Source organism: Thalassophryne amazonica, chromosome 3, assembly GCF_902500255.1.
Source record: "Thalassophryne amazonica chromosome 3, fThaAma1.1, whole genome shotgun sequence".
Taxonomy (NCBI): Eukaryota; Metazoa; Chordata; class Actinopteri; order Batrachoidiformes; family Batrachoididae; genus Thalassophryne; species Thalassophryne amazonica.
In genome coordinates, this window is record NC_047105.1 from 59,143,267 (window position 1) to 59,154,628 (window position 11,362).

Consider the following 11,362-nt stretch of genomic DNA (forward strand, 5'->3'; position numbering starts at 1 on the left):
TGCATACATGAAATTTGGAGTCTTACCCAAGTTAAATAAATCCATGTCGCACAGTGTAAATATAATCTCTAGACTGCACAATACACATAGAAAGAAATATTACCAAATCTCAAAAAGTTACTTTTGTGTCTATTTAATATACAGGCAAAACAGAATGTACATATTCTTTATTTTAGCAAGTTCCAGGAAAAATATGCCCATAAGCAAGATAAACATTGCACTGACAAAGTAGGTGTTTTCCATTAGTCATCAGCTCTCAACCAAAAGGAACCATGCACATTCCTTAAAACATCAATGTTCTCACTCACTTCTTGCTGTCACTGCCAAGACATGCCCTCCTCCACCCCACTGCCAACAGTTTGTCCCAATCCTCTACCTGGGGGCAGGCTCAGATGAACACATTAAACTGAGTGGAAATTGCATCAGTTTGAAATATAATAATACATTTGGTGTCAGACGTTACTAATGAATCATGGGGGCTGATGCACTGCTGCACACAGCAGTACATAGAAGTTCAGCCGCTGAACAACATCAATTTAAAAAGTGCACATACACTACACCCCAAATGTGTTTCAAAGAGCAACAACGGAGCAACATGTGTCCAAGAGCATAACACTAAGTTAAAGAGTTTCTCTACTTTATCTCAGTCGTAGCATTAACAGAAATACTTACGAATGTGACCTTCTCTGTCCTGGTCTCAAGACTGGTTATGTAATTATCAGCTGCCACTCCTAAGACCATTTCATTGTGGGACAACACATTTTACTTGAAGAGGAGGGAATATTAAATTACCACAGATAATGTGTGCTTTTGTCAAGTCTCAGTTTTCACTTCACAGCATAATGAACAAAATTATATACTTTGTTTAAATTCACAGCACAAACCTCAAAATTTGCTATTTATCCTAAGGTACATTTGAACAGTCAAGGAGAACAGTAAAGAAAAAAAACATTAAAGGATTCATTTATTGTAATTTATTACTTTATTTTGGACCTTCACCTTTGTGTCATGTACTGGGTAAGTTGGACACTTTTCACTCTTTAACATCTGCAAAAGGAATAGAAATTTTATATCATGGAGAAAACTTAAACTTTTGGTAATAACTATTAAAATCAGACAAGGAATACACCTCCATTTGACACCCATTTGTGTAATGAAGTGGTCAAATACCAATCAGTGCAATGTTTATGTTGTTTATGGGCACATATTTTCTGGAACCTGCTCAACTAAAGAATTTGTAAATTCTCTTTTAACTGTATATTAAATAGACACAAAAGTAACTTTTTGGGATTTGTTGACATGACTTTCAATGTGTATTGTGCAGTCTAGTCAGTAATGGGTACAGCTAACCAAAATGTTAGCTTTGATAACCGCTAATCCACTAACTGAAAAGTTAATTTTTAGAACGAAAAACCAATAAAAAAAATAGCAGAAGCTACAGCTAACTGCTAAGTTTTAGTATTGACTCCAGTACACTGTCAGCTCCTGACAAGCCAGTTTTGAATTTAAGCACCGCCGATGCTTCCGAGTAGAATCAAAGGCGATCACAAACCAACCCAGTGAGTCAGAGCTTCTGTCTTTGTGTGCCCTGCCCACTGCTGTAAGAAACAGAGCGTACAAATGGATTTCTCGCCCTTTTTCCTCTTCTCTGCTTTGCAGCAGTTTCAAGGTGAAAGAAACCATGAATAGTAGAGAAGCCTGAATCTTCGACTAGACTAGGTTGCTTGATGCGAGGACGTTTCGTTTCAAATCGCAGAAGCTTCCTCAGCTAAAATTCTTGCCCAGGTAGTCTGACTTCTGTCTTGACTCTTGTAGAGAAGAATAAACAGAAGCCACAAAAGCTGGAGTTTTAAACCTAACCAGACCCCTCCTACCGAGAGGCAGACTGCTATAGGCTAGTGACTAAACAATAGCTCTAATTAGCACCTATTGTGCTCTAGTAGCACCCTCCTAATGACAGGGCAGCTGTCCCTCCTAATGATGGGATGGACGCCTCTCCTGCCGGCTCCCTTGACGACTCTCCTGATGATGTGAATGACTCATTACCATGAACAAAAGACTGAAACTGCTTTGACCTGAGTACCCCATTGTAAACAGGGGACAAAGTGTGTCTCAGACCCCCTCCCCGGTTAAGGCTGGGTTTCAACTGTTTCACATAGAATGCCTCCTTGACCCCTCTCTCAAACCATTTCTTTTCTCTGGCTAAGATTTTAACATCCTTATCCTCAAACGTGTGGTTAGTGTCTTTAAGGTGGAGATGAAGTGCAGACTTGAGGTCCACTGGCACCCTCTCTGCGGTGCTGGTATAGCCTTTTGTGTAAAGGTTGCTTAGTCTCACCTATGTAGTGTTCGTTACAGTTTTCCTGACATCTGATAGAATACACTACATTGCTCTGTTTGTAACTAGGGATCCTGTCCTTATGGTGAACTAATTTCTGTCTCAAGGTGTTAACTGGTTTAAAGTAAACTGGGATTTTGTGCTGTCTGAAGATCCTCTGTAGTTTTTCCCCTACTCCTGCTAAATAAGGGAGAGACACTCCTCTTCTTCTTGTTTCTGTCTCCTGTCTATCTGGTCTCTTTGTTCTCTGGGACGTCTGCACTTTGTCCAGGGACCATCGTGGGTACCCACATACTGGGCCTCATGTATTAATGTTGTGTACAGCGATATTTGAGCGTATATGGGGTGTACCCCAAAACGGCTGCGCTACTTGGCATTTATCAATGTGGTCGTTGGCGTACGCTGCGCTGAAAATATACACCAGGTCGAGAGGTGGTGTAAATTATACACCAAATGAACCAGCGCTGAAATCCACATAAAAATGAAGATGATCAACATGATAAACAGTGCCATTATACAAATCAATGCATATGTTACATAAATAACACTTTCCTGATTATACTAAATAATAATCAATACAAATCCCGCCTTTGCGGGATTGTTATGGAGCACGATCCGTGGCTACAGCGCTGACTGCAAAGAAAGCGCTGCTCGCCTTTTTCTCCAGACTTCGAGCCTGGAGCCAGAGCGCTGAGCTTAACTTCATGTGGTGTGATCGTTTTAGACTATGAAATTGATAATAACAACTGTAGTTTCATCATTCCCTTAATTCGCCCGTGCTGCAACCAGGTTTTGTCGTCTCCATTCGGAAGTCACAATAAAATAAATACATTTTAAAAATAATGAAATCTGACAGATTAGGCATGTCTTATTAATTGAACGAGCAAATATCCACATGTCAAGAATTATTGACGTGAAAAGAGAATACAGTGGTCCCTCGCTATAACGCCGTTCACCTGTCATGGCCTCTGAGTCACGCGGAGTATTTAGTCCAATTTTGCATGCCTTTTTTTTTACAGTGTTCTGTGTTCTGCGTATCTGTTTATAAGAATGTTGTTGCCCAGAAGAGAAAAGAGCGCCAACAACTACTCATAACTCATACTCATAACACCTGCTGCAGCGAGATGTGAGTGGGAAAAGGCGCGGCGTCAGGACGCAGAGGCCTGATCTGTGAAATACTGGTCAGTCACTATTAATAATTTCTTATGTGTCCGACCTCGTTCGTTGATCGTTAAAATTAATTCGTTAGTTCTAAATGCCATCATAATTATTTATAGGAAAACGTTCTATTTTTATTTCTCAAATAAATGCTTGGGCCTGAAAACAGTTTGGTATTATTTTCCTACTAAGGTTTGAACTTTGAGAGTGTTTACACACGAGAGAAAAGTGAGAAAATGTTCATGCCTGATTGAGAAAGTGTATAAACTGTGTAGTGAGGGGTTTTACAGCTTTGAAACGTCTATAATAATTGTAAAAAATAACGCTGACTACGTCGCGGTTTCGCGTATTACGGGCTATTTTTTAGAACGTAACTCCAGCGATTAATGAGGGACCACTGTAACACTTTATTGATTATATACTACAAAACAATTGATACGACAGCCGCTTTCGGCGCTCTATTGGCACGCGTCGTGATTGGTAGAGTTCTTTTCAATGCCGTCTTCCCGGCTTCCATGTCGTAAAATGAGGGTGTGTCTGAAGCGGAGTCTGAATATTTATGGGCATGTTTATTATGATTCCGATCGTTTCCACCCGCCGCATTTATCAAGATCACGTCAGGCGTATGCCAGAAATGGGCAGGTGCGCACTGCTTGATACATGTCACGGCTACTTTGGTGTATTTCAAGTTTACGCCTTAAATTTACGCCACAAGTGCGCAACATTGATACATGAGGCCCACTGTGAGGGCTTTCCGGACAAGTTGTTGTTCTTTAGCACTTCCCTCTGCAGTTGTGGGCACCTGTAGGGCTCTGTGTTGAAGAGTCCTGATCACCCCGAGCTTGTGTTCAAGGGGGTGGTTTGAGCCAAAGAGCAGATATTGGTCAGTGTGCGTGGGTTTTCTGTAAACCCCTGTCTGGAGCTGCCTGTTCTCTCCAATCGTAACATCACAGTCCAAGAAGGCTAAATGGTTGTTTCTGGCATCCTCACGTGTGAACTTGATATTGGAGTCCACCGAGTTGATGTGTTCTGTAAAGTCCTCAACCTCCTGTTACTTGATTTTAACCCATGTGTCATCGACATATCTGAACCAGTGACCGGGAGGGATGCCCATGAAAGATGTCAAGGCTGTCTTCTCCACTTGCTCCATGTACAGATTGGCCACAATGGGGGATACCGGAGACCCCATCACACAACCATGGATCTGCCTGTAGTAATTCCCCCTAAACAGGAAATACGTGGTGTTAAGACAGATCTCCAAGAGTTGGCAGATGTGGTCTGGTGTGAGTTTGGTCCTTTCAAGGAGAGACACATCCTCCAGCAGTCTCTGCCTCACAGCTGAGACGGCCTCAGTGGTGGGGATGCAGGTGAACAACGATGTCACATCAAATGACACCATAGTTTCATCTACCTCCAGCTGCAGGTCCTTGATCTTGTTCACAAAATTTTGTGTTTTCTCCACATGGTGGTCTGAGTTACCCACTAGAGGAGCCAAAATCCACTTGAGGTGTTTGGCCAAATTGTATGTGATGGAATCTGTGCTACATACAATAGGCCTGAGTGGCACGTCCTGTTGGTGGATTTTGGGCAGTCCATAGATGCATGGAGTGGCATCCCCAGGGTACAGTCTGTAGTATGCCTGCCTGTCGATGAGTCCCTCTTTCTCCAGGTTTTGGAGGTAGCTAATGATTTTCTTCTTATAGCCGCTTGTGGGGTCTCTCTTCAGACGTTCGTATCTATTGGAGTCACTGAGCAAGTTGTTGATCTTGGCCTCGTAGTCCGATGTGTTCAGAACCACCGTGCATCTGCCTTTATCCGCTGGCAGGATAAGGATGCTTTGGTCCTTCTGCAGTGCTGACAAAGCTTTCCGTTCTTCTCCTGTGAGGCTTAGCACTGTTCAGCACGGCTGTGACTCTTAGTCGGAGGTCCCCAGCTTCTGACTCTGACAAACTGTTATGTTTAATGGCTGACTCTACTGCAGTGACGTAATCTACTGTCGGTATATGTTTAGAGGTCACTGAGAAATTTAGTCCTTTAGCGAGCACATCCTTTTCTGTCTGTGTAAGAACCCTGTCAAAGAGATTCTTTACCCAATTTTCCCTGTTGTCACTAATTTGTCTGGGTGTATCTTTAAAACTACTCCCACTGAAAGTACACCTTTTCTGCACCAAAAGGTTGTGAAACTTCCTGATTTGCCGCGCCTTACTTTTTAAATGCTCAGCCATTTGAATTTTAACTATGAACTTTGTGATCTTATTATGGGGGTCTTCCCCCACTAAAGTTTCTAACCTTTTGTAAAGACTATCAAGATCATTTTGGAGGTCTAATATTTTAAAATGAAGCCTTCTAATTCTAAGACCCAAAATCCTCCTAAGGTAACTGTGCTGGATCTTTTCTGCTGTGTGACCTGCTTCTAGTGCCTTTTGCTTCATGCATTTGGGAATAACTGTTGTGTGGGCCGCTGAAGAGGAGGTACTGCTGGCCCACCACCACCAGATGGCGCCCTGCTTGGAGAGCGGGCTTCAAGCACGAGAGGGCGCCGGAGCCACTGGGAGTGACAGCTGTCGCTCTTCATCAGCACCAGCTGTCACTCATTCAACCCATCACCATCACCATAAAGGCCGGACTGCAACTCCACCTCCTCGCCGAGAAATCATCTACCATACAGGTAACTTCTCTGCTGAATCTAAAAACCTTGTGTAATAGTCTGATCTCATTTGCAGCCGTTTTCCTGTGACGGTGTTCTTATTCTGCGGTATTGGCGTTTGGTGTGGACTGCGACAGCTTCGCCTCACACCCCAAACCAGATAAGTGGTTAAACAGGAGCTGCACGAGTGTGTGATTGGAGGTGGAGGTGCTCCCTCCTAACTGAACACAGACTGTGGGATTACTGAGTGTGCGTGCTCACACTCATCAAACTGTTTCTGTTCTCTGCCAGCAGTACCGGGTCTGACTGCTGAAGACAGTGGCCACCTGGGGCGCAGGGCTTGGCGGCTCCGGTGTTCTTCAGATCCGTTGGTGGTGGAAGCTGTGTGGGTTCCGGCTCTTCTATCACCGGACGTCTTCTATCTTCGAGCCTGCCACACGCCACCTTGTGTATGATTGACATTCCGCACTATTGTTATTGTCTGTACTTCGTTGTGCGCTTCACAACATTAAATTGTTACTTTTTGGCTTATCCATTGTCCGTTCATTAACGCCCCCTGTTGTGGGTCCGTGTCACGACACCTTCCCAACAATAACATTGTTTTGTTTGCATCTCAGATTAAATCTTAAGTGGTTTCTAAAGTTAGCTATCTTCTTAGCAGTCTTTTCCAGCTTACGTACCAGTGCCAGGGCCTCATGCCCACAGTTGGTCACAATGTTTCTGTGTAGGCTCTCAGTTGTCCAGGTGGTTTCCATAGTAGAGAAGCTTGAATCTTCGACTGGACTGGGTTGCTTGATGCGAGGACGTTTCGCTTCAAATCGCAGAAGCTTCCTCAGCTAAAATTCTTGCTCTGGTAGTCTGACTTCTGTCTTGACTCTTGTAGAGAAGAATAAACAGAAGCCACAAAAGCTGGAGTTTTAAACCTAACCAGACCCCTCCTACCGAGAGGCAGACTGCTATAGGCTAGTGACTAAACAATAGCTCTAATTAGCACCTATTGTGCTCTAGTTAGCACCCTCCTAATGACAGGGCAGCTGTCCCTCCTAATGATGGGATGGACGCCTCTCCTGCTGGCTCTCTTGATGACTCTCCTGATGACGTGAATGACTCATTACCATGAACAAAAGACTGAAACTGCTTTGACCTGAGTACCCCATTGTAAACAGGGGAAAAAGCGTGTCTCAGACCCCCTCCCCGGTTAAGGCTGGGTTTCAACTGTTTCACATAGAATGCCTCCTTGACCCCTCTCTCAAACCATTTCTTCTCTCTGGCTAAGATTTTAACTTCCTTGTCCTCAAACGTGTGGTTAGTGTCTTTAAGGTGGAGATGAACTGCAGACTGAGGTCCACTGGTGCTCTCTCTGCGGTTCTGGTATAGCCTTTTGTGTAAAGGTTGCTTAGTCTCACCTGGACAACTGAGAGCCTACACAGAAACCATGAATAGGGGAGATGATGGTCTAGTGGTTAAAGCGTTGGGCTTGAGATCAGAGGATCCTCAGTTCACATCCCAGCCTGACTGGAAAATCACTAAGGGCCCTTTGGTTAAGGTATTTAATCCCCTCGTTGCTCCCGGTGTGTAGTGAGCACCTTGTATAGCAGCACCCTCACATCAGGGTGAATGTGAGGCATTATTGTAAAACACTTTGAGCGACTGATCCAGATGGAAACGCGCTATATAATGAGATCCATGTTAAAAGAATCCCTTAGATTATTAAAAAAAATAAATAAGTGTCATGCATTTGGCTGAAAGATACTCCTGCTGTTCAAACTGACTGCTGCTACTAAAAGCTGATGACACAGAAATGATATTTCTTATTTGGTAGGTAAAAAGACTTCCTCAGCATTGACTGAAAGCCAAAATTCCCAAACCAAGTGCTGTAGTGTAAACAACATGATAGGCAGTATAGACAATTGCTAAGGGCGGGTTCCATCCGGGGGCACGAATGAGGGGAAAAAATAAAGTCAATTTTCACTGTTCTTATACTAATACTAGTTAATACTATTTAATATAAAATAAACATAAGCCCATATTGATTTAACTGCATAGCAAAGTCTATTAAATAAGGTGGGGGGGGGGGGTGTTGCTCTAATTTATCAATCTAGGTTTAGGTTACGAGCTGTTGGGGGTCTAAAATATAATTCATTTTAATGTCTGACTCTGTGCTCTACCAAGGACAATACATATCAATTCTGCCTCTTCTGAACGTCAAAAAAGACTTCTTTCACTGATGGCATGAAGCACATTTTATTTGTAGGTTACAATGTTGTACTTGGTATGACCTTGATCAAAATACTATGCCACCATCAAACTAAAACAAACATATAACACTATAAGTCAAAATGCTGGATGAGACGTAAAATTGCAGAAAAACATAAACAACATACCTCGCTGACTGATCAGTCCCTGAAGCAGAAATGAGGGCTTACTTATATTTAAACACTTCCAAGCTTGTTTAACTTAAACTGGCTGTTCTTGCTTTGACTTGCTGTGCTTACTATGCCATGGGTGTGCATCTCAAATAGTGCGCACCAATGGAATAACCAAAACAAAAATAAGTCAACCTGGGAATTTTCAAAATAAAAGTCCTAATGCCATGTAAAATATGCATAAAGCAAAATAAAATACATAAAATACCAAATTATGGCAGTAAAACTCCCACCAAATCACAAACCTTTTGTGATTTCACTTCAAATATAGCAATATTATAAAAATATATTTACACTGTTTTTTGTTTTGTTTTGTTTTTTAGCATTTACTCTGCTTCTAGTAATAACACAGTTTTGTGTACTGGCCTATCAAGATACAGTGGTTTAACTTCTTTTTCCATCCTTATCCAAGGTTGAATCACTGAGCAACAGCTTTACTTTTCTTACTCTTCCATCCGCATTTGGATATATTTCTGTTACTCTTGCCAGTTTCCAAATGTTCCTTGGAGAATTATCCTCTTGAAGAATAGCAATATCATTCACTTTTGTTTTCCTTTTGTCCTGTTGCCCAGATTTGTCTCAGTTGAAGATCAGAAGATATTTTTTCTTCCACCTTGTCCAGAATCATTGGCTAAAAACTGAACTTGGCACCATCTCTTTCTTGAATGAATGAAAAGTATACATATGTATGTAAAATTGTAAATATACCCATCATAACTAATACAAAGTATACATTGATCCAGAAACTAGAATGTCAAAAAACATAAACATGCAAGCACAGACATGCAAGCAGCAGTGCACCAAAAAAAAAAATAAACAAAAAAAAAACCCAAAACAGTATCAATAAACCTAATTTAACATGATATAGCAAGTAATTACCTTTTAAAACCAACCAAACTACCAAGTAATTTTATATTGTTCGGGCAATTATTCCAAATATTTACACCTTTAACAGAAATACAGTGACTTTTTATGGTAGTTCAAGTCATTGATTTCTGAAATAATAATGTTCCTCGTAAATTATAACTGGAGTCTCTCATTCTAAACAGGTCCTGGACATGTTGTGGCAGAAATCTATGTTTCACTTTGAACATAATTTGCATTATGATGTAATCAATCAAGTACCAAAGTTTCAAAATATGCAAATGGACAAACAAAGGATTAGTTGGCTCATGATAAGGTTCTTACTAATAATTGCTTTCTTTTGAAGTAAAATTATAGGATTTGTATTAGTTTTGTAGGCGGTTCCCCAAACTTCAATACAGTAGGTCAGTGGTTTTTCAAACTGAGGGGGTGCGGCAGAGTTCTTCAGGGGGAGTGTGAGCGATGGGATGAAACGGTTCTTTTCGAGAATCATTAAGAAATGATTCGATCCAACGACATCATAGCCTTTTTGCTTAACAAGTCCCTTATCAGTCCTTCAGAGTGGCCCTGCAGCAGGTCTGTAATCAACCGCTTCTGTAATGGCTCCGCTTGGAAGCATGAAACAATGAAGCAGTGCTCCGATCCACAGCTTCGTTGGTTCATTGCTTCGCTGCTTTTCAGAAGCTTCTTAACCCCTCTCAAAGCTATTTAAAATATCAATCATGAGTCACTTTTGTGCGGATTAAAGTCACTAACTGGTGCTCTTGTATTGTTGCAAGAAAGAAACGAGAATCGTCCTCCGTTCCGTTCACACACCTCCAAATGCTGTGCGGCTGTCTGCTGAGTGACGTTAGAGTCTGACCGGAATTAATAACTTCAAAGCGAATCACCATTTTAGATCAAATGACACATCTTTTCAAATGTTGTACAACCCCAATTCCAATGAATTTGGGACGTTGCGTATGTAAATCTAATGTAAATAAAAACAGAATACAATGATTTGCAAATCCTCTTCAACCTATATTCAGTTGAATACACCACAAAGACAAGATATTTAATGTTCAAACTGATAAATTTTATTGTTTTTGTGCAAATATTTGCTCATTTTGAAATGGATGCCTGCAACACGTTTCAAAAAAGCTGGGACAGTGGTATGTTTACCACTGTGCTACGTCACCTTTCCTTCTAACAACACTCAATAAGCGTTTGGGAACTGAGGACACTAATTGTTGAAGCTTTGTAGGTGGAATTCTTTCTTATTGCTTAATGTACGACTTCAGTTGTTCAACAGTCCAGGGTCTCCGTTGTCGTATTTTGAGCTTCATAATGTGGCACACATTTGCAATGGGCAACAGGTCTGGACTGCAGGCAGGTCAGTCTACTACCCGCACTCTTTTACTACGAAGCCACACTGCTAAAGGAGAAGTGCTCACTATCACAGATTTAGACTGGTTTGTGAACAATATTTGAGGGAAATGGTGATATTGTGTATGTGGAAAAAGTTTTAGATCTTTGAGTTCATCTCATACAAAATGGGAGCAAAACCAAAAGTGTTGCGTTTATATTTTTGTTGAGTGTATTTTGGCACATTTAAATCAATGCACAAGCATGTTAATTAAACTGTTCAAGTAAATCATGTTACATTAATTTCATATCAAATACAATGAATAATTCACAACACCATCACAGGACCCACTACAAATGCTATCACGCTCTATTAAGGATCACCACTAATCAAGACATATCAACACGCTCATCTGCGAACTCCACGACATGAGGCGAAATGAGGGTGGTAGTGACATTCGTTGAAGATTTTTTGACAGCCAGAACATGCTCCACGAAAATCACGCAACTACACGCTTTGTAATACTGCGTTCACACATAATGACGACAAGTCACAGAATGCCACGAAGTATACATTCTTGGCCG

At 41.4% G+C, this 11,362-nt stretch overlaps 1 long non-coding RNA gene across 1 annotated transcript; it reads right to left on the reverse strand.

Annotated features, from left to right (window-relative positions):
• Positions 1 to 1,423: 1,423 nt before the first annotated feature.
• On the reverse strand, positions 1,424 to 11,110 carry LOC117507918. The gene is made up of 3 exons (XR_004559882.1): positions 11,096 to 11,110; positions 6,170 to 6,173; positions 1,424 to 1,598 (listed from the first exon to the last, which is right to left on the reverse strand). It is a non-coding gene; the product is annotated as an uncharacterized LOC117507918 (long non-coding RNA).
• Positions 11,111 to 11,362: the final 252 nt, after the last annotated feature.